This window comes from Loxodonta africana, chromosome 14 (assembly GCF_030014295.1).
Source record: "Loxodonta africana isolate mLoxAfr1 chromosome 14, mLoxAfr1.hap2, whole genome shotgun sequence".
NCBI classification, from domain to species: domain Eukaryota; kingdom Metazoa; phylum Chordata; class Mammalia; order Proboscidea; family Elephantidae; genus Loxodonta; species Loxodonta africana.
The window spans coordinates 21,010,953-21,038,437 of NC_087355.1; the positions used below are offsets into that span (position 1 = coordinate 21,010,953).

General features: G+C 40.8%; 1 protein-coding gene across 13 annotated transcripts in view; it reads right to left on the reverse strand.

Annotated features, from left to right (window-relative positions):
* Positions 1-26,934, reverse strand: part of NCOA2 (nuclear receptor coactivator 2) — a 321,186-nt gene extending 294,252 nt beyond the window's left edge. For 6 of the 13 annotated variants that reach the window (XM_064267799.1, XM_064267789.1, XM_064267795.1 and 3 more), the window contains exon 1: positions 26,559-26,817. The gene's annotated coding sequence lies outside the window, so the exon portion shown is untranslated. Of the gene's footprint in view, positions 1-14,293; positions 24,968-25,021; positions 25,601-26,558; positions 26,819-26,877 lie in introns of those variants that run through there. The other 7 variants (XM_064267803.1, XM_064267802.1, XM_064267801.1 and 4 more) reach the window with 4 other exon arrangements.
* Positions 26,935-27,485: the final 551 nt, after the last annotated feature.

Consider the following 27,485-nt stretch of genomic DNA (forward strand, 5'->3'; position numbering starts at 1 on the left):
GCTGCTAACCAAGAGGTCGACAGTTCAAATCCACCAGCGGCTCCTTGGAAACTCCATGGAGCAGTCAACCGACTTGACGGCAACAGGTTTATAGCTCTAAAAAGGAGCCCTGCTTGTGCAGTGGTTAAGCACTTGGCTGCTAACTGAAAGGTTGGCGGTTCAAACCCACCAGTTGCTCACGGGAGAAATATTAGGCAGTCTACTCCTATAAAGATTACAACCTTGGAAACCCTTTGGGGCAGTTCTACTCTGTCCTATAGGGTCATGATGAGTTGGAATCGACCCGACGGCATTCAGTTTGATTTTTTGTTTTAAAAATCAAAAAGTCTCTGTCACCTTACTGACCAGAAACTTGAAATTTTAGAGGGATACTAGGTTTAAGGATCAACTAAAACAATATATGTACAAGCACTATGATGTGACATTTTTGAGCTCTAGTTTTTTCCTACTATTGGGGTAATACAGTCCACAAACCTGAACAAGTTCTCAAGCTTAAAGGACCTCACACTCCTAGCACCCTTTCTAAACTTAATCATCCAGGTCTTCTCCTAATTTTCTCTCTTCTCCTTTCTTACTCACTCTAGTCAGGTATGCGCCTTCTGGCAACTGCCTAAGTATTGTGGGTACCATCATCATTCTTCAATATTTATACACATAGCATGCTACAAAATACATTGCTCCCTCCCTCCCTTTAAGCAAGGAAGAAAGGGAACAAACAGATCTTAGCCCCGAAGTAACCAAAGCCATGGAAAACCAAGAAGACTAATATTTTATGTCAGAAAACCCTGAATATATGTTGGTCCAGGCCCACTAACAATGTCTAGAATATAAGCTGCAGCTATTAGGCATTGTTCCTCAGAAATTCCAGAAGCTCAAAGGAATCCATGAACAGGAGTCCATGAACAGATGAACCAGAGAAGGAAGTCAGCACAAAACTATTCTGAACGAAAATTACAGTTTATTTATAAAAAATTAATCTGATTCAAGTAAGAGCATGGATGTATTATTCTACATACCAAGAGGGTAAACTGGCATGTTATCAATTGATAAACTGCTGTTCCAGAAGGGTTACTACAACTGTCCCGGAAAAGCAGTTTCTCCCCCAGAGGTTCATTTTCTCACCCTGACTCACTGTAGGATCAGCTGTGTTAATAATACTTTGCAATTTTCTATCACTTTTCCTGGTAAAAGCTCAAATATGAGTTGATATGGCACATCATCAACTACATAGATGGTACTCCACAGTTTCCACACCTCTGCCTGAATAGCTCGTTTGACTTAATTAAGGGAAACGGTACGAAGATTGTCAATTTTCCTATACAATTCGGTGGCATCTATATGAAAGTATAAACACTCGATAGAGTACCCACAGCATAACACAGTTCCTTTGGATGCCAGTGCCCACAGGTAGATGCTTCCAGTCGAGTCCTGCCAAGCCACGAGGCAGCTGGAACATGAAGACGAGGCCAAGGCAGTGAATGAGGTTGTGCTATTTCCTATCAGAATGTGCAAAAATCAAACCTAAAGGGAAAAATCCTCACTGAGGAGAAGCTATAACCTAGGAATTACCATCTTTAGTTTTAACCCCTTGACCTGTAACTACTCATTAGGGATAGACACATAGGCAGAAACCTGACTAGAAGTAATGGTTATCTGTCTAAAATATAGAAGTGTTACTGACATTTATAAATCCTATTTAAACTGGAATCCTTTAAACACAGCATTCTAAAATGGTTATGTTCTTATACGTGGAGGTGGACTACAGCCACCCTCAAAAATTCCTTTACTGCTATTCACAAATTTTCTGCACATACTCTACTAATAAGGGAAGGCATTTATTCCTTTGAACTTCTAAATGTTCTTCTCCATAACTGTATCTAAATACCTCATCTCTCCCTCTGGATCCGGAAATTCCCCGTTAGGGAATTTAGTTAAGTAAAGTTTTGTCTGTCTTTGAGTAAATCAGTGCGCTTCATTTGTGCAGTAAATGTGAGCAAACACATGAATGTAAGCATCCTCCAGTGATCTGTAAAATGTGAATTTATCTTTGGAACGGACCAGATCTTGAAAAATTCAGAGTCAACTTTTCCCTGTGGAAAACAGAACTGTTACTGCCGATCATATTTAATTAAACTGTATGACAAAGACCACTTAGATGGAAAGCAGCTAAAAAGACTTGCTTTCCTTGGCGATTCAAGTGGTTTTGTAGCCTGTACTTACGGAATTACATTCAACCTCCAAGACAGACAGACACCTGATTTTGGTGAATTACGTCCTACCCCTCTTAGTAAAAGCTTCGTTTTTTTTTTTTTTCCTGAGAAAATTATTGTATTTTAAGCCACAGTCTGAACTAGTCAAAAATAACATTCAAATCTTATGCAGTAATTTTCTCAAAAGAGAATGGGCTTTATTTTAAATTACCATCAAAAACAGTCAAATGATTTTAACACTGAGGTCCACTAGATATTTCCCTAAGAAATCTAAGCTACAATCTCTTTGTAGGGAACAACACTGCCCACTTCTAAGAGCAAGATTCAGATAATGTCAATCTCCCAGGTTAGGGAAACGTAAATTTTACAAACTTTATTTTTCTGGTATTTTTGATATGACAATTAAAATGTTGTGCCATCTGAGTAGTTTCTAATATACAAAAAAAAAAAAATTTTCCCCAAAATACAGTTTTCACTCTCTTGATTTAAGTCAACTGGTGGTGCAGCAGTTAAGTGCTTGGCTGACAACCAAAAGGTTGGCAGTTCAAACTTACCAGCCACTCTGTGGGAGAGAGATATGGCAGTCTCATTCTGTAAATATTTACAACCTTGGAAACCCTATGGGATAGTTCTACTCTGTCTTATAGGGTCGCTATGAGTTGGAATCGACTAGATGGTAATGGGTTTGGTTTTTTTTATTTTTCTCTCAATCGTCTACATAAAGCTAACAACACTATCACCTTTACCTTCTACGGACCTACATGGATGTGACAGGGACAAGAATCATGACAGATCAAATGACACACCAAACAATCTTTGTCCTTCCTCTCACCCTCACCTCTGTTGAAAACCACTGAGTAATACCTACTAGGTGCTAACGTGTATGATATTAAATAATAAATATTCTGTTATCAAAAGAAGTGGTAGCACATTTCCTCTGAACAGCTGATACTTACACAAGTTTATTATGTACCCTTACAGACTCTACAAGATAGAGTGCTGCATGACACTTTACATTTCTGAAACATGCATTAATTGTCAAAGAAAGGAGGCTTAAAATACACTTGACCACAAATAATCTTCCTGGTCCTAGTCTTCAGGACTAACTTCCTCAATAGTTCTCTGAAACAACCTGTTTTCATTTAAAATAACCTGCTCTAGTTTGCAATTCCAAATAACAATGAAGATTTATTGAATACCAACTATGTGCCAAAGAGTAGTCACTGCAGGAGATTCAAAGTAATGATAATAACAATAGTGAACATTTAACGAAATTGAGGCTCAGAGAGATTAAATACTTGCTCAAGGTCACACCTGTTCAAGTGATGGAAATGAAATTCAATCCAGGCAATCTGGCTCTTAATTACTACACCCAACTGCCTTCATAAAATTTAAAAAAAAAGAAAGAAAGAAAAGAAAAAAAACCTTTGCATTCAAGGAACTCAAAATTTTGCTAATACTAAATACATTAACATCTTCCAACAAAGCATTCCACAAATTTTTAGTAGACTCTCTGAGGAAGATTTGATAGTCTTTCTGCCTTTTAATGACATTAGCTTTTAAGACCCCAAAAGATTTTACTTTCATTTTATCCTTGGGATTGAAATGCCTTTCCCAAAGACAATTCTGTAGGTGACTGTACATACGTCATTAGTTACTTCAATGTACGGTTTTGTCATCTTTGTTATTGAGAAATTTCTTAATACAGAAGAGTATGTGCTCAAATACTACATGTAACAGACAGTTATGCCTGGTAATCTCAACGCTAAAGGTCCCTAATCACCTTCCGCTTCTCAGGTTACTGGGGTTCCTAGAAGGAAGGAGGATTCCATCCCCCTCCCTCTGCTCAGGGTCTAGACCAGTAGGCCTCAAAGTGTGGTTCCCTACCACATTTATCAAGTCACTTGAAGGGTCTCTTAAAAAAAAAAAAAAAACAGATTTCTGGAGCCACTCATACTTCTCTGAATCTTAATGAACGAGACCTTGGAATTTCCACTTTGATAAGTAAGTAGGTAATTAATGTACTCTAAAATTTGGTAACTCTTAAAAAAATTATTTTTTTAATTAAATTTGGTAACTCTTAGGCTAGAGATTTATCAGCCTAAAAACTCTTATTATCCATGCTCCCAGTATCTGAAAAAAACAGCATCTTTTAAATAAAAGGGTGCCATAATCTTTAAAAAAATATATTTTTATTTTTTTTAATCTATAAAATGGATCATCTGCTGAGCCAGCACCATTCTGGTCCTTTCAAAGGGGACTGTGTTAATCATTACTCATATCATGGGTGGTTTTCAGAGCTAATCCCCTAGAAATGTTCCTGGTAAAACAAACAGTCCAAGAGTGTATGTCTTATCAGTTAATCAAGAGTTCTAAATAACATTCACATGAGTAGGAAAAAATAATAATACAAAGGGGTCCTATTTCTATTTAAAGAAAATCATCAATTCTATAAAGAAAAAACTGCAAAGATTAATTAATGACCTACAATCCTCTTTATAGATAAACAGTGAATCCACTACCAGAAAATTACTTAAAATTCATCTAGTTCATTCTGGCTTCATTAAATAATAAAATTTCATCCTCACCACCTGTGAGCCAAACAAGTATCATCATCCACATTCAACAAAAAAGGAATCTGGGACTTGCCCAAGGTTAAAGGTCCCTCCAGAGGCAATATACACTTAATTATTAGTAAAATTCCTTGGAAAAAAATCAGAAAGTTCTTCTGAAGTTCGTCTAACTACAAACCCATTAGCTATACTTTAAGGGCATTGCCTTTTGTGGGGTTAATGAAAAGCTGCTCATTACCTCTCCTATTTAATCACTTCATATATCTCAGAAATAATAAATCCTCAATCCTCTTTTTATTTTAAAGGAAAAGACAGTAACGCTTTAACTTTTCTCCAACTTAGCATATGGCAGATGGAGGTTCCCAAAGGCTGTCACAACCTTCCATCCCACATGCTCATCTAATAATATGACTTGACCATTTTTCCCAAGGAAAGCTGGGCTCTTTTCCCTCCCCCTTGAATCTGAATCTGGGAAGGCCTGACTATGACTTCCAAGGCTAAGTCAAAAGGGAGATACAGCTTCCTTGGAACTCACTCTAGGAATCACAGTCTCCACGCTCTGACGAAGCCCAACCAGGTACATGAAGAGGCCATATGCAAGGTATTCTGGCCTATAAATGGCAGAGGTCCCAAACAAAAGCCAACATCAACCACTAGACATGTAAGTGAACAAGCTTTTGGCTGACTCTACCCCAAGCCATCAATTCACCCCTGGCTTTTAGTCTTCCAAGTTGAGGTCTCAGACATCATGGAGCAGATAAGCTGTGTCCATTGTGCTTTTTCCCATCCTGACCTGCAAAATTTGTGAGCATAATGCCACCAAATTTGGGGTGGTTTATTACACAGCAATAATAAATAGAACTCCCAGAACAGAAGCAAGAAACAAAAAGGAGACAAGGAATAAAAGGCTTCTGCCCAAACAATCAAAATATCCCAAACTCTATGCAGTAAAGATCATTAGCTTTACTGATAAGAGTCTCTCAGGTTCTCACTCAGATCCTATTAAAAGTGCATGTAAAATAAGAGGAAACACAAACATACTACCTTTTCTATCTTCATCTTACCCATGTGCCTCTCTTTAGAATGCTCTTTTTCTTTTCTGATGAAACCTACCTTTGAGGCACAAATCGAACTGTTACATTGTTGTGGGGTGCCCTCAAGTCAATTTTTGACTTACAGCAACCCCATGTGACAGAACAGAACTGCCCAAAAGGTTTTCTGGGCTGTAACCTTTACAGAAGATAGCCAGATCTTTCTCCCGAGGAGCAGCTGGGAGGGTCCAAACCACCAGCCTTTTGGTTAGCAGCCGAATGCTTAACCATTGTGCAACCAGGGCTCCTTTAATCAAACACGAAAGCAGCTAAAGCTTTTCCTCACTACAAAACAAACTATCTGCTCCATAGATACCTGTACAGCCCTCTACTCTAACATACTTTTCTATTCTAATGTATATATTGTCCTGCAATACTTGTTCGCAAGTCTTTTATGTTCCCTAAACAGTGAGGTACGGAGGGCCATTTCTTTTCAGTCTTTGTATTTCCAGCATCTGGCATATAGGATGTACTCATTAAGTTTTTGCTGAGTAAACAAACAAACCCGGTTATCTGGTTTCCAAACTCACAGTAGCTAAAAAGCAGAAAATTAAAGAGAGAAAAGAAACTGTTATTTAAAAAAATAATAATAATAGAACACATATTTACAAAAACAGATTAACACTAAATGAATAGAAACAGAAAAAGGAAACTCCCAATAGCTACCCAGAGTTCCTTACTGTGGGGTCTACAGGTTTATACTCATTTAGTGAAGAGACAGATTAGTGTCTTAAAAGTTCTCATGGACCTCATCGTATTTTCGCACATTTCAAGCTAGTTCAGAAAACGCAGAAATGTTGCGCATTTTAGAACTAGCTTCTCCTAAATTTTAAATTTTTGAGTGCTTAAAGGAATAAAAATCACACCATCAAATAAATTAGAGACTTCATTTTCTGAAGGTTTTGTAAAGCCACAGTTTTACCATAATATCACTTTTTCTGGACGGTGTAATTTTTGTTGTTTCCCCCCCACCGCCACCACCGAATCTGAAGTTTTGGTTACATTTCAGAATATTGAAGTACTTCCCTCCCAGTTGACCCAAGCAGCTGCCATATCAGCTTGGGATGTAGCATAGCATCACTTAGAAGACCAACCACAATACTTTTTATCTTTTGTTGCTGTCGTTAGATGCCGTCTAGTCGGTTCCAACTCATAACGACCCCTACATAAAACAGAAGGAAACACTGTCCAGTCCTGCATCATCCTCACAATTGATGCTGTGCTTGAGTCTATTGTCGCAGCCACTGTGCCAACCCATCTCATGGAGGGTCATCCTCTTTTTCACTGACCTGCTAATCTACCAAGCATGGTGTCCTTCTCCAGGGACTGATCCCTCCAGATAACACGTCCAAAGTACGTGAATCGGAGTCTTGCCATCCTCACTTCTAATGAGCATTCTGGCTGTACTTCTTCCAAGACAGATTTGTTCGTTCTTCTGGCATTCCATGGTATATTCGATATTCTTCACCAACACCATAAGTCAAAGACATCAACTCTTCTTCAGTCTTCCTTATTCACTGTCCAGCTTTCCCATGCATATGAGGCAACTGAAAATACCATGGCTTGGGCCAGAAGCACCTTAGTCCTCAGTGACATCTTTGCTACTTAACACTTTAAAGAGGTCTTTTGCAGATTTGTCTGATGCAATACGTCGTTTGATTTCCTGACTGCTGCTTCCATGGGTGTTGATTGTGGATCCAAGTAAAAAGACATCCTTGACAACTTCGATCTCTTCTCCATGTATTGTAATTATTTCTTATTGATCCAGTTGTAACGATTTTTGTTTTCTTTATGTTGAGGTGTAAGCCATACTGAAAGCTGTAGTCTTTGATCTTCATCTGTAAGTCCTTCAAGTTCTCTTCACTTTCAGCAAGCAAGATTGTCATCTGCATATCGCAGTGTGTTAATGAGTCTTCCAACAATCCTGAGACCATGTTATTCCCATGTAGTTCAGCTTCTCACATTATTTGTTCAGCATATAGATTGAATAAGTATGGTAAAAGAATACAACCTGGATGCACACCTTTCCCAATTTTAAAACACACAGTATCCCTTTGTTTGGTCTATGTATAGGTTCTACATGACCACAATTAAGTGTTCTGGAATTCCGCTCTTTGCAATGTTATCCGTAATTTGTTATGATTCACACAGTTGAATGCCTTTGCGTAATCCATAAAACACAGGTAAACATCTTTCTGGTATTCTCTGCTTTCAGGCAAGATCCATCTGACATCAGTAATGATATGCCTTGTTCATGCCCTCTTCTGAATCCAGTTTGAATTTCGGACAGTTCCCTGTCAATGTACTGCTTCAGCTGCTTTTGAATTATCTTCAGCAAAAATTTATTTGCATATGATATTAATGGTATTATTGGAAAATTTCTACGTTCTGTTGGATCACCTTTCTTTGGAATGGGCAAAAATGTGGCTCTCTTCTAGTCGACGGGCCAGGTAACTGTTCCAAATTTCTTACCCTCTCCAATATACCAATTTTTTTTTTGAAGCAGGGCAATACATACAAAATAAAAAGAACATGAAGGCTATCACCTAATAGGTCTATAAGACATTTTGGGAAGACTTTCTTAAACAAAAATCAAAACAGAATCTCTCAGTCATTTATTATTTTAGGTTCATAATCACCTTAAAATTGCCCGGATCTGTAAACAAAAAGGCCTAAAAACTATCTTATTATCTATTCTTGATGTCCCTTATCTGTCTCTTAAATATATGATTTCCCAGTTTAAATATTAATCTGATAAAAGAATATTCACATTATTCTTGAGCATTTTTTTTTTTAGGGGGTGGGTGGTGGTGGAAGAAGGTACTCATGGCTGTTTGCCTAACATGTGCCACCTCTTAAAGGATTACTTTGAGGAGGTAACCTCATTATTTTTTTTTGTTTTCCTGAAGCCTAACAGTTTCAAGCTGAGAGAATTATTCTGGAGTTACTTAAATTCTTGTGTTATTTCTTGTTGCTTTCTATGGTTTCTAGTACCTTTCCCACCCACACCTCTTATACTGAGGTTTTTATATCTTTTGTAATTAAGAATCTAATTACTACTTCTCCACTGGATTAGGCAGGTGAGGCTTTTGGTGTCTACTGTATGCCTTTGAATAATTTTTACCTTTACAATATTTTTTTTTTTTCTTTTTTTCAATGTAAGAATCAACTCGATGCCCACTGTGATTCACGGGGGAAAACGAGTCTCTACTGTACTGTTAATGATGTTCTAAGGTAGCAAAAGGAAGATGGGGTTAAACAAGATGGGGTTAAACAGAAACTAAAGGAGCTGAAAATAATTTTAAGGGTAGGAAAAGTCAGCAGGGAGAACTGATAAAGAAATTGCAAAGAAAAAAGAAATAACAAGTTGCCCCAGAGTTGATTCCAGCTCATGGTGACCCCTTGTGTGTCAGAGTTAGAACCGCTCGGTAGGGTTTTCAATGGCTGATTTTTTTCAGTAGATTGCCAGGCCTTTCTTCCAAGGTACCTCTGGGCAGACTTGAACCTCCAACCTTTATAAACAACAACCAACAATAGAAGCCTTCAAATCCAATGTTCAAGAAACTCATGTTCACTCTCCCAAAAGTCCCAGAAAATTTTTGTCTCTATAATTCTACTCCAAAGAAGTACTATTTGAATAAAAGCTTTCTAAAATCAATGTCTCCAAACCTCAACGCCCTCCTTGGTCTGTGCCTAAAATGGAAATACACCACTTCCTTAGATTGTAAGCCTCATCTGAGCGGGTACTACCTCTTCATTTGCACTTCTCACAGCATTAAGTGAATTTTCTTATAATCAACTTGTAAAAAGTACGTCTAGACCCAGACCCAGAGAGACTGCAGAAGGATTGAGCCAGGAATTGACCTAGGGATGCCTTTATCTCAAACAGTAAGCTCTCAAACACCACGCTTTTTCAGCAATGACCAAACTCATTAATAGATTTAATGTTTTAACTTCCTAACGCTTCCAGAGGTAGTGAAGTCTGTACAATGAAAACACACCCAAATATTGATAAAGCAAGTATATCCTCTTCAGGACAATTGACTTGGACTCTTAAAAATCAATGTCTGAAAAAAAATAATAAACAACAATGAAAAAACAAAGAGAACTGTTTCATATTAAGAGACTAACGAGGTATGACCTAATGCAATGTGTGAACTTGATTAAATCCTGGTTTGAAAACCAAAGTTATAAACACATTTTGGACAGAACTGGAAAAATTAGAGAGTTTATATCCCACAATGTTAGAGAATTATTATTTTTCTTAAGTTTAACAGTGGTATTTCATGTGGTTACATAAGATAATACCTTAATTCTAAGGTAATGCACTTTATAAATAAAGTGTCTTACCTGTAACTTACTCTAGAACAGTTTATCCAACACTTTGGTTAGTCAATATACTATTCTTTCTTTCAAGCTCTCTGTTTGAAAATATTCATAATAAAAAAATGGGACAAAAAATGAAAATCTTTAGACCTCTCCCAAACCACACATTTCTAGCCAGTCGCAGCCAATAAGTAAAAATATTTAAGTACTGAAATAGTTGTTAGTTAGCCATTGGTTGTACCACGTCATTGAAGAATCACAGGAGCTAAGAAAAAGAGAAGTATATGACACCGCACATCAGAAAGTCAGAAAGCACCACTGTGCTTTCCACCTATGCTGTATATTGTTTCTAAAAAAACTACTGCTTAATATATAACTGGCTGGTGACAGAATGTGAACAGATAGCTTGATTTATTTTACAAACGAAATGATGCAACAAAATAAAGAATTATTGATAAAAGTAGAAATTCGGGAAGTAGGCTAAGAATTTTTAAAGGTATTATCACAAGTATATGTTAACGCATGGATTCAAAGGACTTTACTCTTAGATCACTGTAGAATTTCATTACTTAACTGTTGAGACATCAGCCCTTCAAACGATGCTTTCATTCTCTTCATGTTATCACTTCTTCAATGAAAGTATTTCTGGTACAGTTTCTTTGTGTTTGGTTTTGTTTTATTACCTCTTCAGAACTACTGAATTTCCCCAAGGTTTTCTTTACCTTTTTCTCCTCTTTCCACTGTAAACTGAGATTATTAATCCCTCTCTTCACTACAGTGTCAAAATACTCTACAGGAGAAAATTTAATAAGTCTGGTTATGAAAAATGTTCAACTGTACTGAAGAGACAAAGACAAAAACTTAAGTCTTTACTGTTTCTAATTTAAAGGTAAATGGACTTCCTTTTGTTTCTTTAGAACATTTCTTGTAAAATCTGTAATCAATATATTAAGCAACTTACTAATAACCTTTGAATGTTTTTTAATTCCCTCTCTGTTTCTTTGGATTTTTTCTGGGTTCTCTGTTTCTTTAGGATATATTCCTAGGAGTAGAATTGCTGGATCTTAGGGTATTTCTAGCTTTTTAAGGAGGCACCGTATCTCTTTCCATAGTGGCTGTACCATTTTACATTCCCACCAGCATTCTGTAAGAGTTCCAATCTTCCAGCAACCTCTGTAACATTTGTTGTTTATTATTTTTTTTTTTTTTTGATTCATGCTAGTAATGTCAGGGTGATATGGTATCTCACTCTAGTTTTAGCTTGCATTTCTCTAATTGCTAGTGATAGCAAGCATTTCCTCACGTGTCCGTTAGCTGCCCAGATGTCTTCTTTGGTAAAGTGTCTTTTAATATCCTTTGCTTATTTTTTAATTGATTATTTGTCTTTTTGTTATTCTACAGACTTCAGAGATTAGGCCCTTGTTGGATATGTTGTAACCTAAATTTTTTTCCCAGTCTGTAGGTTCTCTTTTTACTCTTTGGTGAAGTCCCTGTTTGTCTGACAGTATACTTTGGTGTTAACTGAGACTGCTTATATAAATTCCCAAATAAGTTGAGCTTTATATCAACGGAATGCTTTCTAAAATTTAAAATAATTCATTAATTTTCTCTAAGCGAATCAAAGAGTATGAGCTCATATGGCTCAACGTATTAATCCCTGGATAGTACAAACAGTAAAGCGTTCAAGTAACCAAAGGCACCCTGGAAGTATCACCTGGCAATCTGCTTCCTAAAGGTCACAGCCTTGAAAATACTATGGAGCAGTTCTACTCTGCACACATTTGGTTGCTATGAGATGGAATCGACTCGAGGGCAACTAACAACAACAACCTGTTCACAGGAGGGCAAGAAGAGCCAACTAATATATAAAGGTTTGTGTAAAAGCAAAAACAGGGAAAGATGGATCATGACAAATCCATCTAGCAAGTGTTTGGGGATATCATTCTTTATTGTGCAGTGCCACCACTCTTCTGTCAGTTTGTAGCGTATGGTGGCTTGCATGTTGCTGTGATGCTGGAAGCTATGCCACCAGTATTTCAAATATCAGCAGGGTCAGCCATGGTGGACAGGTTTCAGCAGAGCTTCCAGGCTAAGACAGACTAAAGAAGAAGGACTTGACTTTCTTAAAAAAAAAAAATTCCATTGAAAACCTTGTGAATAACAGCAGAACACTGTCTGACAGGGCAAGAAGACATTCTCCTCAGATTGGAAGGCGCTCAAAATACAACTGGGGAAGAGCTGCCTCCTCAAAGCAGAGTCAACAGTAATGACATGGATGGAGTTTAGCTTTCGAGACCTTCACTTGCTGATGTGGCATGACTCAAAATGAGAAGAAATAGTTGCAAACACCCATCAATACCTGGACCATGGAATGCACGAAGTATGAATTTAGGAAAATTGGAAGTCATCAAAAATAAAATGGAATGCATAAAGATCAATATCCTAGGTACTAGTGAGCTAAAATGGACTGGTATTGGCCATTCTGAATCAGACAATCATATGATCTACTATGCTGGGAATAACAAAGTGAAAAGGAATGGCACGGCATTCATCGCCAAAAAGAACATTTCAAGATCTATTCTGAAGTACAACGATGTCACTGATAGGATAATATCCATACACCTACAAAGAAGATCCATTAATACTACTATTACTCAAATTTACATGCCAACCACTAATGCCAAGGATGAGAAAATTGAAGATTTTTACCAACTTCTACACTCTGAAATTGATCAAACATGCAGTCAAGATGCATGGATAATTACTGGTGACTGGACTGCGAAAATTGGAAACAAAGAAGAAGGACCGGTAGTTGGAAAATACGCTCTTGGTGATAGAAATGCCCCTGAAGATCACAGGATATTTTGCAAGACAAACCATTCATTCATTGCAAATACCTTTTTTCAACAGCATAAATGGCAACTATACACATGAACCTCACTGGATGGAAAAATAAGAAATAAAATTGACTGCATCTACACAAAGAGACAATGGAGAAGCTCAATATCATCAGTCAGAACAAGGCTTGGGCCAACTGCAGAACAGACCATCAACTGCTCATATGCAAGTTCACATTGAAGCTGAAGAAAAATAGAAGAAGTCCAAGAGTGCCAAAGTGTGATCTTAAGCGTACCCCACCTGAATTTAGAGACCATCTCAAGAATAGATTTGAGACGTTGCACACTGAAGGAAGATCAGACGAGCTGTGGAAGGACATCATACGTGAAGAAAGCAAAAGGTCATTAAAACGACAGGAAAGAAAGAAAAGACCAAAACGGATGTTGGAAGAGACTCTGAAACTTGCTCTGGAACATAGAGTAGCTAAAGTAAATGGAAGAAATGATGAAGTAAAAGAGCTAAATAGAAGATTTCAAAGGGCCACTCGAGAAAACAAAAATATTATAATGAAATGTGCAAAGACCTGGAGTTAGAAAACTAAAAAGGAAGAACACGCTCGGCATTTCTCAAGCTGAAAGTACTGAAGAAAAAATTCAAGCCTCAAGTTAAAATTTTGAAGGATTCTATGGGCAAAATATTGAACAACTCAGGAAGCATCAAAAGAAGATGGAAAGAATACACAGAATCACTGTACCAAAACCATTTCTGGAGATAGCACAAGATCAAGAACTGATGGTACTGAAGGAAGAAGTCCAAGCTTCCCTGAAGGCACTGGTGAAAAACAAGGCTCCAGGAATTGACGGAATACCAATTGAGATGTTTCAGCAAATGGATGCAATGCTGGAAGCACTCACTCATCTATGCCAAGAAATTTGGAAGACAGTTACCTGGCCAACCAACTGGAAGAGATCCATATTTGTGTCCATTCCAAAGAGGGTGACCCAACAGAAGAACGCAGAAATTATTGAAAAACACCATTTACATCACATGCAAGTAAAATTCCTCTGAAGATAATTCAAAAACAGTTGCAGCAGTACATCGACAGGGAACTACCAGAAATTAAAGTCAGATTCAGAAGAGAACGTGCAATGAGGGTTATCACTGCTGATAACAGATGGATCTTAGCTAAAAGCAGAGAATACTAGAAAGATATTTACTCATTGCACTGATTTTTTTCCATCTGCATGTTCCTTACCTTTTCAGGCAAGGCTCATAACACCAACTGTTTCCACTCCTGATAGAGTCCTCTCCAGGCTTCCTTTATCTTCTTTCCAAATGCCTTTTCTTAATAAAGCACACACAGTATTAGAGACGAGAACTTCAATGACTGTAAGACTGCTATTATTATCAATTATATGAGATCTTTTAACCAGAGAAGGTTAATTCTCCTGTTTTGTTTTCCAATGCCCTTCAATGTCCAGGCATTTTGTTGACCTTTTTTAAATCACTGTCACTATGTTCAGTCCACCATGCACGTCCTATCATTTTCTTGTGTTATATCTTGTAGCTCAAAGGCTTTCATTCTATTAGTAAGGTTCACAATCTATTGCTTAAAATGAAGGATAGTACAGCATAAAAGATTTTACTCTGAGTCAAAATTTACTCAACGGCAGTGGGTTTGGTGTTTTTGGCTTTTATCTATTTATTTAGAGAAGACTCTGGTCCTGCAATACAATAAAATAGCACTTTTTAATAGAATAAATATTTTTATATCATAGCTTTATAAACCGCCCCGCTGCCTTCTAGTCGATTCCGACTCATAGCGACCCTAACGAACAGAGACGAACTTTCCCATAGGGTTTCCACGGAGTGGCTGTTGGATTTGAATTGCCAACCTGGTTAGCAGCTGAAGCTCTTACCCACTGCGCTACCAGGGCTCCCATAGCTTTCTGGAAAAGCCTTAAGGAAGCGAAACATCGATATTATTTAAAATAGCAACAAGAACACTACACATAGGGCTCATAATAGAATTACAGAAATTGAAAATACACTACCAGAAACTCCAAAGAAGCAAGCACTGCTAAGGAATGCTTTAGGAATTCCTTTAGGAATTCGGTTATAATTTTCACCAATCTTAAATCATCTTAGTATTTTCAACTTACACCTGTTTTGACCACTTTAATCTAATGACTGCTTTCAAGACATCTAACGTTATATTATCTGTAACAGTATCCTTAAATAGGGGGGAAATAAAATACACAAAACTGGGAAACGTAATATTCAATCCTTATTAAACAGCGGCTCAGCTCTAGTCCGCTGGACCACAATGTTGTCCAGCAACCAGCTAACTTTCAACAACAAATCAGCAAATTACTGTACTGTGCCTGTGTTAAGTGATCTGTTTTCAACCTAATGGCTTCCTTAACAAATAGCTGGCTGCTTCACTAAGTGCTGTTAGCACAGCAAATCTATTTGGTTAAGAGGGAAACTGTTACATCATGATCATACATGAAATACTTAATGATAATAATAGACTTACCCCATAAACTTAACTGTAATTCCCTTCACCACCACCAATCTTTCATCTTTAACTTTAATAAAAAAATCTAAGAACATCAGGGAAAAAGGTAAAATGAGGCAGAGAAGAAAGATATACAAAGATTGACACCAAAATTAAAGCAGTAGGAAGTTCTGCCATTACTTGTCATTCCATCCTCATTTCAAAGTTCTGGGCAGTGACTAGTCAGTTGCTAGAGCTTAGCCTTAATACACAGCATATCTAACATTACATCCAAGACAGGCTACAGGCACAAAACAGCCAGGACAGGAAAAGAGAATTGCCTCAAGCACCCTTAAGTCTTCCACTGCCTATCTTCATAGCTACCACCATCAACTTCTGTAATTTCAAGAAATGCTATTATGTTAAATTTGCAGAAATTTGTGGATTTCTGACACTCAGAATTTTGGTAAGGAATTTCTACATCCCTTACTTAGGAATACAAAAATATACGTGAAAGAACTCTCCAGCCATTTTGAAACAAGAGCCACTCGGAGGTGATTATCTAATAAACATTTCATTTTTGAATAATTCCATTTTTTAAATATATATATACATAAGCACATAAGAAATATACTTTCTTAATTTGTTATCCATGTAACTATATAAAATTTCCATTTGGTTTGGACTCCAGCGATGGCCTAGAAATAACTCAAGATACAGATTCCTCTAAGATATGCAATTTACATTTTGACAGTAACTGAAAGTGTTCCATTATTAGGCATATTAACTGGATTAGCATATTAATAGAATTAGAAATTTTAAGATAAGTTAACATTCAGTATTCTTAAAAATGTTACTGTTACACCAAAGGCAATGGAAGTCTTATGTTTGAATCATGAGCTGATTTTATAAGCCAGAATGATGTGCTGGAAAAGATAATCCTCATTTAGAAGAGTACTTCAATGGACAGAGATCAGTCAGTAACAACAGGTACGTCCAAAACTCACTCATGCTCTCCAACTTAAGCCTTGGAAGAGCTGGGGTCACATTTCATATGGACACACTAAAGGAATAATAGCAAACACCGTGCACTGCATTTTCATCTGTGACAAGCCTTCAGTCCCTGGCAGCTGGAAGGTTAAAAGCAGTGCATGCTGATGCCCACACAGGTGAACGAGTGCACAGGTGAAAGAGTTCCCTGACAGCTCTCCCTTCTCCCTGCAAACAATTGAGCAGACAGAGAATTCCACAAATAGCAGAGCAGAAGTCAGATGACTGAATATATTATCAGCCTTCTTTCAGGACTGCAATATCTCAGCACCAAGTCCATGCTACATGGATTGCAAAAAAATCTTCAAAACCTGCATCACACACTCTCCACCTATTACACATACTAGAATAAAGTATTTTAAAGAAATTAGATGTCAAATATCTATCAGTATTTCAACTTTTATAAATCTATATTCTCTATAGCGCTTTCTCGATCTATTTTCTACCTATCCCCAACAAATTTTCCTGAGCTTTATTTTCTTAGAGAACAATAAGCAACCTGGACATGCTTTTTAAAGCTGTACTCCTACCCCTTTTCCCTTTCACTAGGGGAGAATTAGTGATCTATATCTTCTCAACAAGACACATTCACATTATGCTGAAGGAAGTATAATCAAATAGCTAATAAGAACTGGGCTCTGGTAGCAATGTTTGTCTGGGTTCAAATTCCTCAATAGTCAAGCCATGTGACCCTAGACGGCTTGTTCGGCACCTCGGTGCCTCCATCTCCCGAGCTGTAAAAGAGGAATGGTAACAACAGTACCTACCTACCTCAGGGCATTACAATGAGAAACAGCTGAGATCATACAAGAAAGGGACCTTAACTCTGCACCAAGTTCTTAGTAAGCGCTCAATAAATGTTACAAAGGTATTACTTCATCCATTATAGTTCTTTGTGTGTGTATGAATACAGTAAGTCCCCCAGTTAAAAACAGACTGCCATAAAGACTATTGTATTAAAAATCTGAGTTAAATACAGTGGTTCATAATAACGAACACATGAACTACTTTCTGACGCTCATGAAAACACTGTGCGGCTTCAGCGGTTAGTCCATGGAGGAAGGAGAATGCCATCTGCCTTTTTAAGTAGGATCACGTTGCTGTTAACGCTGTGCTGAGTGTGTAACTTTGTATTTGGCTTCAATTTTCCTCGTATTTACCCTTGTAACCATGGCTCCAAAGCGTAAATCCGATGCAAGTGCTGACGATGCATCAAAGAAAAAGAAAACGATCGTGATTGAAAATAAAGTGGGAATAACCCAATTGCAAAGAGGTGAAACGCCATCACTCATTGGAAAAGCAGAAGAACTAACCAATAAAAACCTCATGGAACTTAGAGCAGCAGATGATAGCATTTGAGGAAGAAGACCAGGACCTACAAACTCCAGAACCAAAAAAGTTTTTGACAAAAGAGTTAGAGGAAGCCTTTCGTCTCACTGAAGAAGGGATGGCAAAGTCAGAGCAAGGTTCTAATACAGAGAAGTTCATCAAAGTTTACCTTACAGTTACCAAGGGCCTGAGCTGCTACAGGCCATTTATGACGAGAAAAAGAAAAGCTCTGTACAAACCACCTTGATGGTTTGTACAAAAAAAACAGTATCTTCAAGAAATTCACTCCAGTAATAACCTCCCCCCACCAGCAGCAGACTCAAACTCTGACTCTGTGCACCAGGCCCATCCCCTCCATTATCAGGCCCATGGTCTTCAACAGTAGCCATCTCTCCATCCTCTTCTCCTGCATCATCCAATTATCAATGTTATCATAATGTTACCTGATGAATGCCCCTTCTGGTATGCAGAACATCAATGAAATGAAAGCGCTAACCATTCTTTAATCATGATCCTTTTTTTTTTTTCTATCTAAACTGCTTTTAAGAACTGTTTCGTTAATGTTTTTCTGTAGTACTATATACCTACACGCCCTGGTGCCAAAGTGGCTAAGAGCTCAGGCTGCTAACTAAAAGGTCGGCAGTTTGAATCCACCAGCCGCTCCTTGGAAACCCTATGGGGCAGTTCTGCTCTGTCCTATATGGTCGCTATGAGTCAGAATCAACTCAATGACACACAACAACAACATACACCTACACGTAAACCCTGGTGGCACAGTGGTTAAGAGCTCTGAGTCAGAATCAACTCAACAGCAGTGGGTTTCATTTTTTGGTTTTTATATATCTACATACACACACACACACACATACACACAGATACTTTCTCTTCAGTACAATACCATATGTAGTTACTTTTATTATAGTGTATTATTATCATGTACTGTTATTATTATGTTTAAGATATTTTAGTGTATTTTGAGGTGTTTTCTGTGCATAGAAAAATAAAATATATAATAAGACAAATATCTGACTAACTGATGCTAGGTAAGAATCATATGTACCTGTCTCAACTTACTTACAAATTCGACTTAAAAGACAGACACAGGAACGGATCACAGTTGTAGCCTGGGGACTGCCTATACAGTAAAACCTGAGAAAGCTGGAACCTGAAAGGCAGAAACCTGTCAGAGAAGGAAAACAAATATTTTCCACTAAAACAAGCAATACGAATGTGTTAAGACTGCACCCTGTCAAAGGAAGAAAACTTGTGAGACCCAGAAAAACAAGAGAGTCCTGCAGTGTTCCAGCTCTCACAGGTTGCATTGTGTAACAAAACATTTGCCATCTCAGCATTTTTTAACACATACAATTCAATGACATTAGTTATGTTCATCATGTTGTACAACCATCACCATCATCCACTTCTAAAATTTTCTATCACCCTTAACAAAAGATCAGCGCCCCCTAAAATTCTTACTTCTTGAGAAAATTAAAAAGCAGGAAAAAAAAAAAAAATCCAATAGTTTTAAGAATTGTTAAAAACTAGACTGATAAAAGCTGAAGACTATTTGCAGGCCTCAAAATAACATCTGTACAGGTGTAGGTCCACCTCGAAGAAAGGGTTTGGGAGATGACTGCTGACCTAACTTGGAGAACTAGAACTATTCATATCTATTTATCCTTTTTATGGACTAGACCAAGAGCCTTATAAAGGCCTGCAATCACTGGCTTTATCAGATTCCAGGAGGACATTCTCAGAGGCACCATTCCCTCTCATGTTTCTCCTACTCACTGGTCAATTGTTTTTCCCTGAAGCTTTGTCCATAGGCATAATGACTTAATTCCCCTTAAGGTTCAGTTTCGTACTGTAAAATGGGGGTTACCTCTTTCATAGAGTTACCTCTTTCATAGAGTTGTTGCAAAAAAGAAAGACTATAGCAGGATTAAAAACCCTACTCAGTGATAGCTGCTAGCATGATGTTGTTACCACTGTTACTCTCCCAATAGAGACATTTTAGTCAAAAGCTACACCTAGAAAAAGTAATCGTTAAACTCTCAACCACAGCAGAACAAGACTCTGCACAGGTGCAATTTCCCATCACTTAGAAACCCAGGGAGATAAGACCCAGACTATTTAGCCTTAAGCAGCAACAATGCACAGGCAACCCACAGAAAAGAGAGGTCCCTGATACGTTGCTCTAGCACCTTCAACCAATTAAAGATTCCCATTCTGACCACACAGGACACAAGCAAAGGGGCATGACATCATTATTCTACTTCATTCTCTGCAACAATTCTAGAAAACGTTCTCATATTCTTGGTGGCAGAGAGTGGCAAGTCCCCTAATAAATGACTGGGGCACGGGGGCTCTCAAGCATACGGAGACATCTAGAAAAAGATGTGCATCCTCAGGTGGGATTTCACTGTGTGCTCTCAGATGGGATCAGAGAAAATGAAACAGAACTAATTATAAATATTAGTATCTTTATTAAAGGAGCCCTGGTGGCACAGTGGTTTAAGCACTCAGCTGCTAACCGAAAGGTCCACAGTTCGAATCCACCAGCCACTCCTCAGGAAAAAGATGTGGCAGTCTCCTTCGGTAAAGACTGACAGCCTTGGAAACCCGTACAGTTCTACTCTGTCCCATGGGCAGTTCTACTCCGTCCCGTAGGGTTGCTATGAGTTGAAATCAACTCTACTGCAATGAGTTTGGTTTGGTTGGTGGCGCAGTGGTTAAAGTGCTCGACTGCTAACCAAAATGTCAACGGTTTGAACCCACCGGCGGTTCCATGGGAGAAATATGTGGCAGTCTGCTTCCATAAAGATTTACAGCCTTGGAAACCCTATGGGGCAGTTTTACTCTGTCCTATAGGGTGTCTTTATGAGTTGCAATCCAATCAGTGGCAATGTTTTTAGTTTTGGTTTTTTTAATAGGGTCGCTATGAGTTCGAATCTACTTGAGGGCAGTGGATTTTATTAAAGGAAATCTATTTAATCATAAGCTAACCAGTAAATGGGATATTTAAACAAACTTTTTGACTATAAATATTACAATCCTATTTTCAGGAAAAAGACACATCCCAAACCCAAATCAACGCACAACTATACACACAAACAAACACACAGACACACAAGAATAGATCTTTGGCATCAAGGCAAATTGAGAATTAAGACAGGCATGTCCCTTTTCACTTCCTTCTCCCCTCAGCCCCCAAAAAATCATCATCCACTCTATGCTGTTAATCCCTTTTAACAGGATTTTTAATAAATAGTTTATACTACCAAAGTGAACTGCAATGCCTGGCTCAAAGCAGACACTCAAATACCCATCGAATGAATAAGTGAACAAGCGAATGAAACAACAGTTAAATGAGACAAGAGTGCAAAAACAAGATCAAAAAGTACAAAATGAGATTTAAGTTGGCCATGGAGAACCCTAGAAGTTCGTAATTGGCTACTTATAAGGCATAAATTCTGCCAAAATTAACAGGATAACTTCCTCAATCTCCACGTAGCTGTCAGCTGCTACCTAGTCAAAGTAAAAGGCGTGGGGGGTTTTCTTCCAGAAACTTTAATTTAAAAAAACCCCAGAGAACCTTTAATAAGTTGCCAATAACTTCTACCTATCAACAGCTCCCCTCTCCTTCTTACTTAAAATTAAGATTCTACATACAAATGCCTGAAGAACAGGCAAGTAAAACAGCACCAAAGGTTCCTTGCTCATTTAATTCTACTCTCCTCTTAGACCAACTAAAAACTGTCCTAGAATCAACCTTTCCACAATTGCATTATGTCAACACAGCCACCGAAAGCCAGAAATCTGGTCACATATCAACATCTCATAAATAAAATCTTTGCCCTAAAAAAAAGTAAAACGATCTACCTGCAGACCATCTAGTCTTTTAATTTCAGTTACCTTCATGGCATAAGTTTCCCTTTGAAATCTCCCTCCTGCTCATCATCAGTTTTGCCTTAGTTTTACAACAGCTAGGAAAACTACATCAACGTCTGAAATATCCGCTAAAGTCATTCTCACTCCTATCTAGAAAATTACATATAGAATCCATGAAGTATGCGTTTTCTTTATGTTGTCTGGATTGATCTGTGACGTTAAAATTGTATTTCATAGCTTTTCAGACATTACTTTTAGTAGACTTCAGATAATAACATGACATAATATTCCTTCTACAGTTTGCAATTCATAAACCTTTTTACAAGTCTTTAAAAAAAGAAGTAAACAGAGAAAACTAAGAACATCTTTTTTGCTCAGAAAAGTCACAGAGGTAATGGAGCTTGAGATACTAAAAAAAAAAAAAATGAGATACTAGAGGGTACGAAAAAAGTGTTTTGTTCTGTTTTTCCTTAAATAGCTTTCATTATTGGTATGTAAATATGGTCTTATCATTATTTAACTAGGAGAAAAAGACCCTGATTTGCTACTGATTTTATTTAAGATTTACTGGAATATAAGACTAATACCTTAAAGCAGTGAGTTATTTTTCTCTCCTAGTCTCTTAATTTAAAACTGATAAAGTATGTAATAACATAAATTATCAAACAAAAATAAAAATATAGCACGTTCAAAAAAGCAGTAATTTCTTAAACAATTTTGCTATAACAATAGCTAGACATTAATTATGCTTTTAAATAGAATTTCCATCATGACACAATAAGGATCAAAATATCAAATAAGGTCACACTGCTTTTCAGAAAATTAATCCTCTAGAATCACTGGTTAAATGGAACTTTTTTTTTTTTTGCTATCCAACATCCTAAGAAGGACTGCTTAAAAGAATTGTTTTTAAACCCAATACACCACAGTTTTTTCTGAGAAATCCAAGCTGTCAACTCACAGGTCACATTTCAGCCTGATGTGATTTGAAACAGCTAAGGTACTGAATCCTTAAAATACAGGCTGTGTAGTGGAAGCACTGCTCATAGATCCTTGTTTCTACTGAGGCTTGGAAAGCTTTAATAAGATATAACTATAGATTTCACAGATAGAGGCAGCCCAGGAGCATTATCCCTTTATCCACTCTTAGACCCCCTGCCCAAGTTCCCATCCCACCTTTACATGTTTGTTCCCAGTAAAACGCTCCTCTGACACTGAACAAGTCACCTGAATCACATTTAACCAAAGAAGGGGTAAAAGCAGAGCAAAACAATCCAAAATACATTCAATTCATAATTTCTGAGTTATTTTCTACCCTCTGCTTCAGTATCCTGACATCTAAAAGTCAAAGAACTCCTCTGTTAAGACTGAAATTCCCAGAAGGAGCAGGCTCAGATCCTGAGAGCACACAATGGAATCCCAGCTGAAGATGCACATCTTTTCCTAGATGTCTCCATATGCTTGAGAGTCTCCCTCCCCAGTCAGGCACTGGGGGACTTGCCACTCTCTGCCACCAAGAATATGAGAACATTTTCTAGGATTGTTGCAGAGAAAGAAGTAGAATAATGTGTTGCTCTTCAGCATACAAAAGAGAGGGGGATATGTCAGAGTGGTCATCCGGAACTAAATTTAAAAAACAGAGGGTTTTAAACGCTGCTTAATTTACATTACTCCATATGCTTGCAGTCCAAATGCTTGTTTTATCTTTCAGATTTTACTATTATACCTCTAAAATAACACCTCAAGGGCTACAGCAAAACGCAGTAATTTATGCCTACACAAATACTCAAAACTACACTGGATTTGGAATTCATACTGTAAATTTTTCGTAGGGCTTAGCAAATACTTCCCTAAAACTACAGTTCCCCTCAATTTTCTTAATAAATCAATAATAATAAAAGCTTAAGAAACCGGTATAGGTAAGATATATAACAAAGCACATAAAAATTCCGTCCAAAAAAAAAAAACTCCCAATATTAGTCAAATTCATAGGATATTTATCACAAAATATGAATGGATTCATTCTCAATCTAATACTATTCATTCTTTGAAGTCCCAAAGATTCTACAAATTCCAATTGGGAAAAGGAGTCTTCCTGCTGTCAGTGTGTACTAACCTCACCAACAAAGAACAAGAGCACACACACACAGAAAAGCATTGTAGCAGCTGCTGTCTTTCTAAAAGACTGCCATTCTGCAGAGCAACCTGTACTCTTTATAGAGAACCGAAGACCTACCTTCCCCATTCCTAAATCAAGAGTTGAGAAGTCACTTGACTGGATGCCACAAACAGCTTAATACAACCAAAGATGTCTCCTAAGTTTGTTTAAACCAGAAAAGTACCCACACACTGTACAATTCAACAGTGTTTAGGAAGAAACTAAAATAATTCATTTTTAAGAATCTTTTGTGTAGGAGTAATCCGGCAACTACATTTCACTCAGACTTTTTCTAGACAGATATTCTTTGACTAGCTTTGCTCCTTAAACACCAACACTTTGTTTCACAGCAATGCTTTAGTTCCTAACTTCATTTTGTTTACCCAAGAGCCAAAAAAAAAAAAAAAGCATACCATAAACCACAACTTTCCTTTTTTTTTTCTTTTAATGTCATCCCCAAATGCCGAACTTTCAAGTGCACTTTGAGAACTGGTGGTCTAATTAAACAAGGACAGGTACCACTGAAGCCATCAGGAACAATGATGCTTTACACTCCCAATAATGAGTTGACGTAAGGCTACCCCGACGCCTTCATTCTCAGGGTACCCTTTCAAATTTCATCGTCCCCACGCTGTGTGGCCAGAGAAATGAAGACAAGAGTTAAACCGGTAACTTCTATGATCCTCAGCAGGTAAACCAGGCGCTAAGGTTCGGAACACGATCACTACAACATATGCCATTTTCGAAACAGGCCCGCGGGGGCGGGGGGTTGCTGCCACAACGTAAGTGGCTTCAGACTTCGTCGCGTCTAAGACAACGTCTCTTGTGATACCAGAGAAACACGGCATCTCCTGTATCTCTAGGTGTCGCCCTGGGTCAGAGCCCCTAGAAGTGACACTACCCTACAGACCAAGGAGCCGGTGACGAGGGATGGCAAAGAGTAGATAGCTCTTGTTGGCGTCTCCATGACTCCCCCGCCCGGCGAGCAACTCTGCTCTAACTGGTCCGGAGAGGCCCCGCCCCCTCCCTTCCTCCCGTTCCCACGATTGGCTTACCGACACCCGGCAGGTCAGCTCCCCGCCTTCGATTGGCTCACTGCCCCATCAGTCAGACAGAGCGAGATTCGGGTCGGTGGGAGGGGAAGGCGTTGGAGGAGGAGTGGGAGTAGGATTAGAGGACTAGGTGGTGGAGGGTGATGTTCGGGCTTGGTCTCAGGTCTGGGAAAGTTTCCCCTACCCGCGACGGACCTAGAAGGCCTTAGGCCCAGTCCAGCCCCGGGCCGGTGGAACGGGGCGCCGGCCCCCGATTCCCGCCCCTCGGTCCCGCAGGCCCCGGAAACCACTAGAGGGAGGGGAATAGGGAGGGACCATTTAACCAAGGACCGACCCACCCCCGATCTCGGAAGAGGCGCCTCCGGGACTCCCCGTAGGGGCGGGGGGCGGGGAGAGCCAGCCCTCAGGGACGACCCCGGCCCCCTCCCCCAGCGGCCTCCAGAGGCCGGAGAGCGCAGAGTCTTTGGGGCCGGGCGTGACCATCGCGAGCTAGTCGGGAGGGCCCCTCCCGCTTCCCGCCTGGGGCCCTGAGGGCCTGTCCTTTCAGGGGCGGGGAGAAGGGGGAGAGAAAAGGGGGCGCTGGCGAGCCAACCCGGAACCTCCCAGACCGCCTTCCGCCCCCGGCCCCAGCGCGCCTCCTGCACACATGCCCGCACCCAGAAAGTTAAGTCAGGGGCGAGCCCAGCTCGGCGCCGCCGCAGCCCGGCTCCGGGCTCCCCGCCCCCACCGCGGCCCGGCACGCGCGGCCCGAGCGCGCCGCCTGCCCCGCCGCAGCTCTTTCCCGTCCGCCCGCGGCGTGCGGCGCCCCGCGCCCCCCGCCCCCAGCACTGACACGGGCCGAGCCCGCCCGCGCCGCGGCGCCCCTCCTCTCCGCCCCTCACCGCACCGGCCTCCCCTGACACCCGGCTTCACCTTCACACACCCGCAAGCACTTCCCGAGTCCTGCCTCCCCTTGCCCGGCTCCCACCCTCCACTGCAGTTTTTCCGCGCTTCCATGAAAGAATGCACCTACTCCGGCTTCACCTTCCCAGCTCTGCCTCGCTACCCCGAGGGGCTGGAGCCTCCGCGCTCGCCAACCCCGCACGGGGCTGGAAGGCGAGCGCCCCGCTCCAAGGTAGGGGGCCGCACCCGCGCCCCCGGCCTCGCTGCCGCGCTTCGGCGCTCACCTCTCGCCTCTGCCGCGGGCTGCAGCCTCCGCTCGCCTGACGCTCCGGGACTCGTCTCCCGAGCTCTCGCAAGGCGCTGGAGCGCCTCCTTTCTCTCCCAGGGACTCCGCGTCTCCCCGTCGCTTCCCGCCCTCCCCAGCCCCCCAAGCCCCAACTCCCCAGTTTGGCGGCGCCTCGGGGATGCAACTCCCGCTTTCCGCGCACTCCGGCCGCGATCTCCACACACAAAAACAGCCCTCTCCGCCAGGCAGGGCTCTCCGGAGCTCGGCGCAGGAAGGGCAGGCACAGCCAGGGGTGGGGACCCGGCGCCCTGCGCCCCCCGCCCGCCGCCAGCCTCCCGCCCGCCCTCGCGGTCCCCGTAGAGGCGCGGTTACCGGCTCGGGTCGGTCACGCCGTCAGGTGCCGGCTGCCGTCGGCGCTGACCTTCGCTGCCGAAGCTGTGGCTGAGGCTGCGGCCGCCATGTTCCCGTGTTAATAACTGCTGCCTGGTTGTTTATTTCAATGGAGATCCTCCCCCAACTCCCTCCTCCTCCTCCTCCTCCTCCGCGTCTCCGCACTTGCGGAGAGACACAGACCGCGCGAGCTCGCGAGCAGGGGAGGGGGCTCGGGAGCCTGGCAGTCCCTCCCTCTGCCTCCCGGGCCGTGGCCGCAGCCAAGTCCTGTCACTGGGGGAAGGACGGGGCGGAAACTTGCCTCCCGAGCCCCTGGGGAGGGGGCAGAGGTGAACGGAGGGTTCTCTCGAGAGCAGACCCTAGCCGCGGGGTCCACAGCATCTCCGTCCGCAGAGTCCTCTGAGAAGGCGACCCGGGGAGAGGTGCAGAGTGAGGGGAGAAAATGGGTGACTGTGGTAGAGGGAGGGTGACCTATGGGTGACTGGAAGTGAAGGGAGAGTAAACAGATGACTCCATGGGAGGGCAAAGGGCAATGCCAAAAAAAAAAGCGAGCGGGTGGGACAGGCCGGGGCCGCGAGTGGAGGCAGTGGAGACCTTGGAGGCTGCAGACAGCGGGGAAGATGCCCCAGGACAAAGATCCGGGGGAACCAAGTGCTAAGTTCGCCCCCGGGAGGAGCGTCCTGCCACGCTCCGGCCGGGCCCCTACGCCAGCAGCCTGCACCCCTGGGGCGCACTTCCACGCCCGGGGTCCTACTGCCACTCCTCGGAGGCGCCCCTCACCTGTCTAGTCCCCGTCGCTCCTCCAAGGCTAGGTTTCTCACCTTGCCGTGGTATTTCAAGAGGGGGTGGAGGGGCGCGACGGTGAAAGCCGAGCTTGAAGGGGTGCCTCCCAGCAGTTACTGGGTAAAG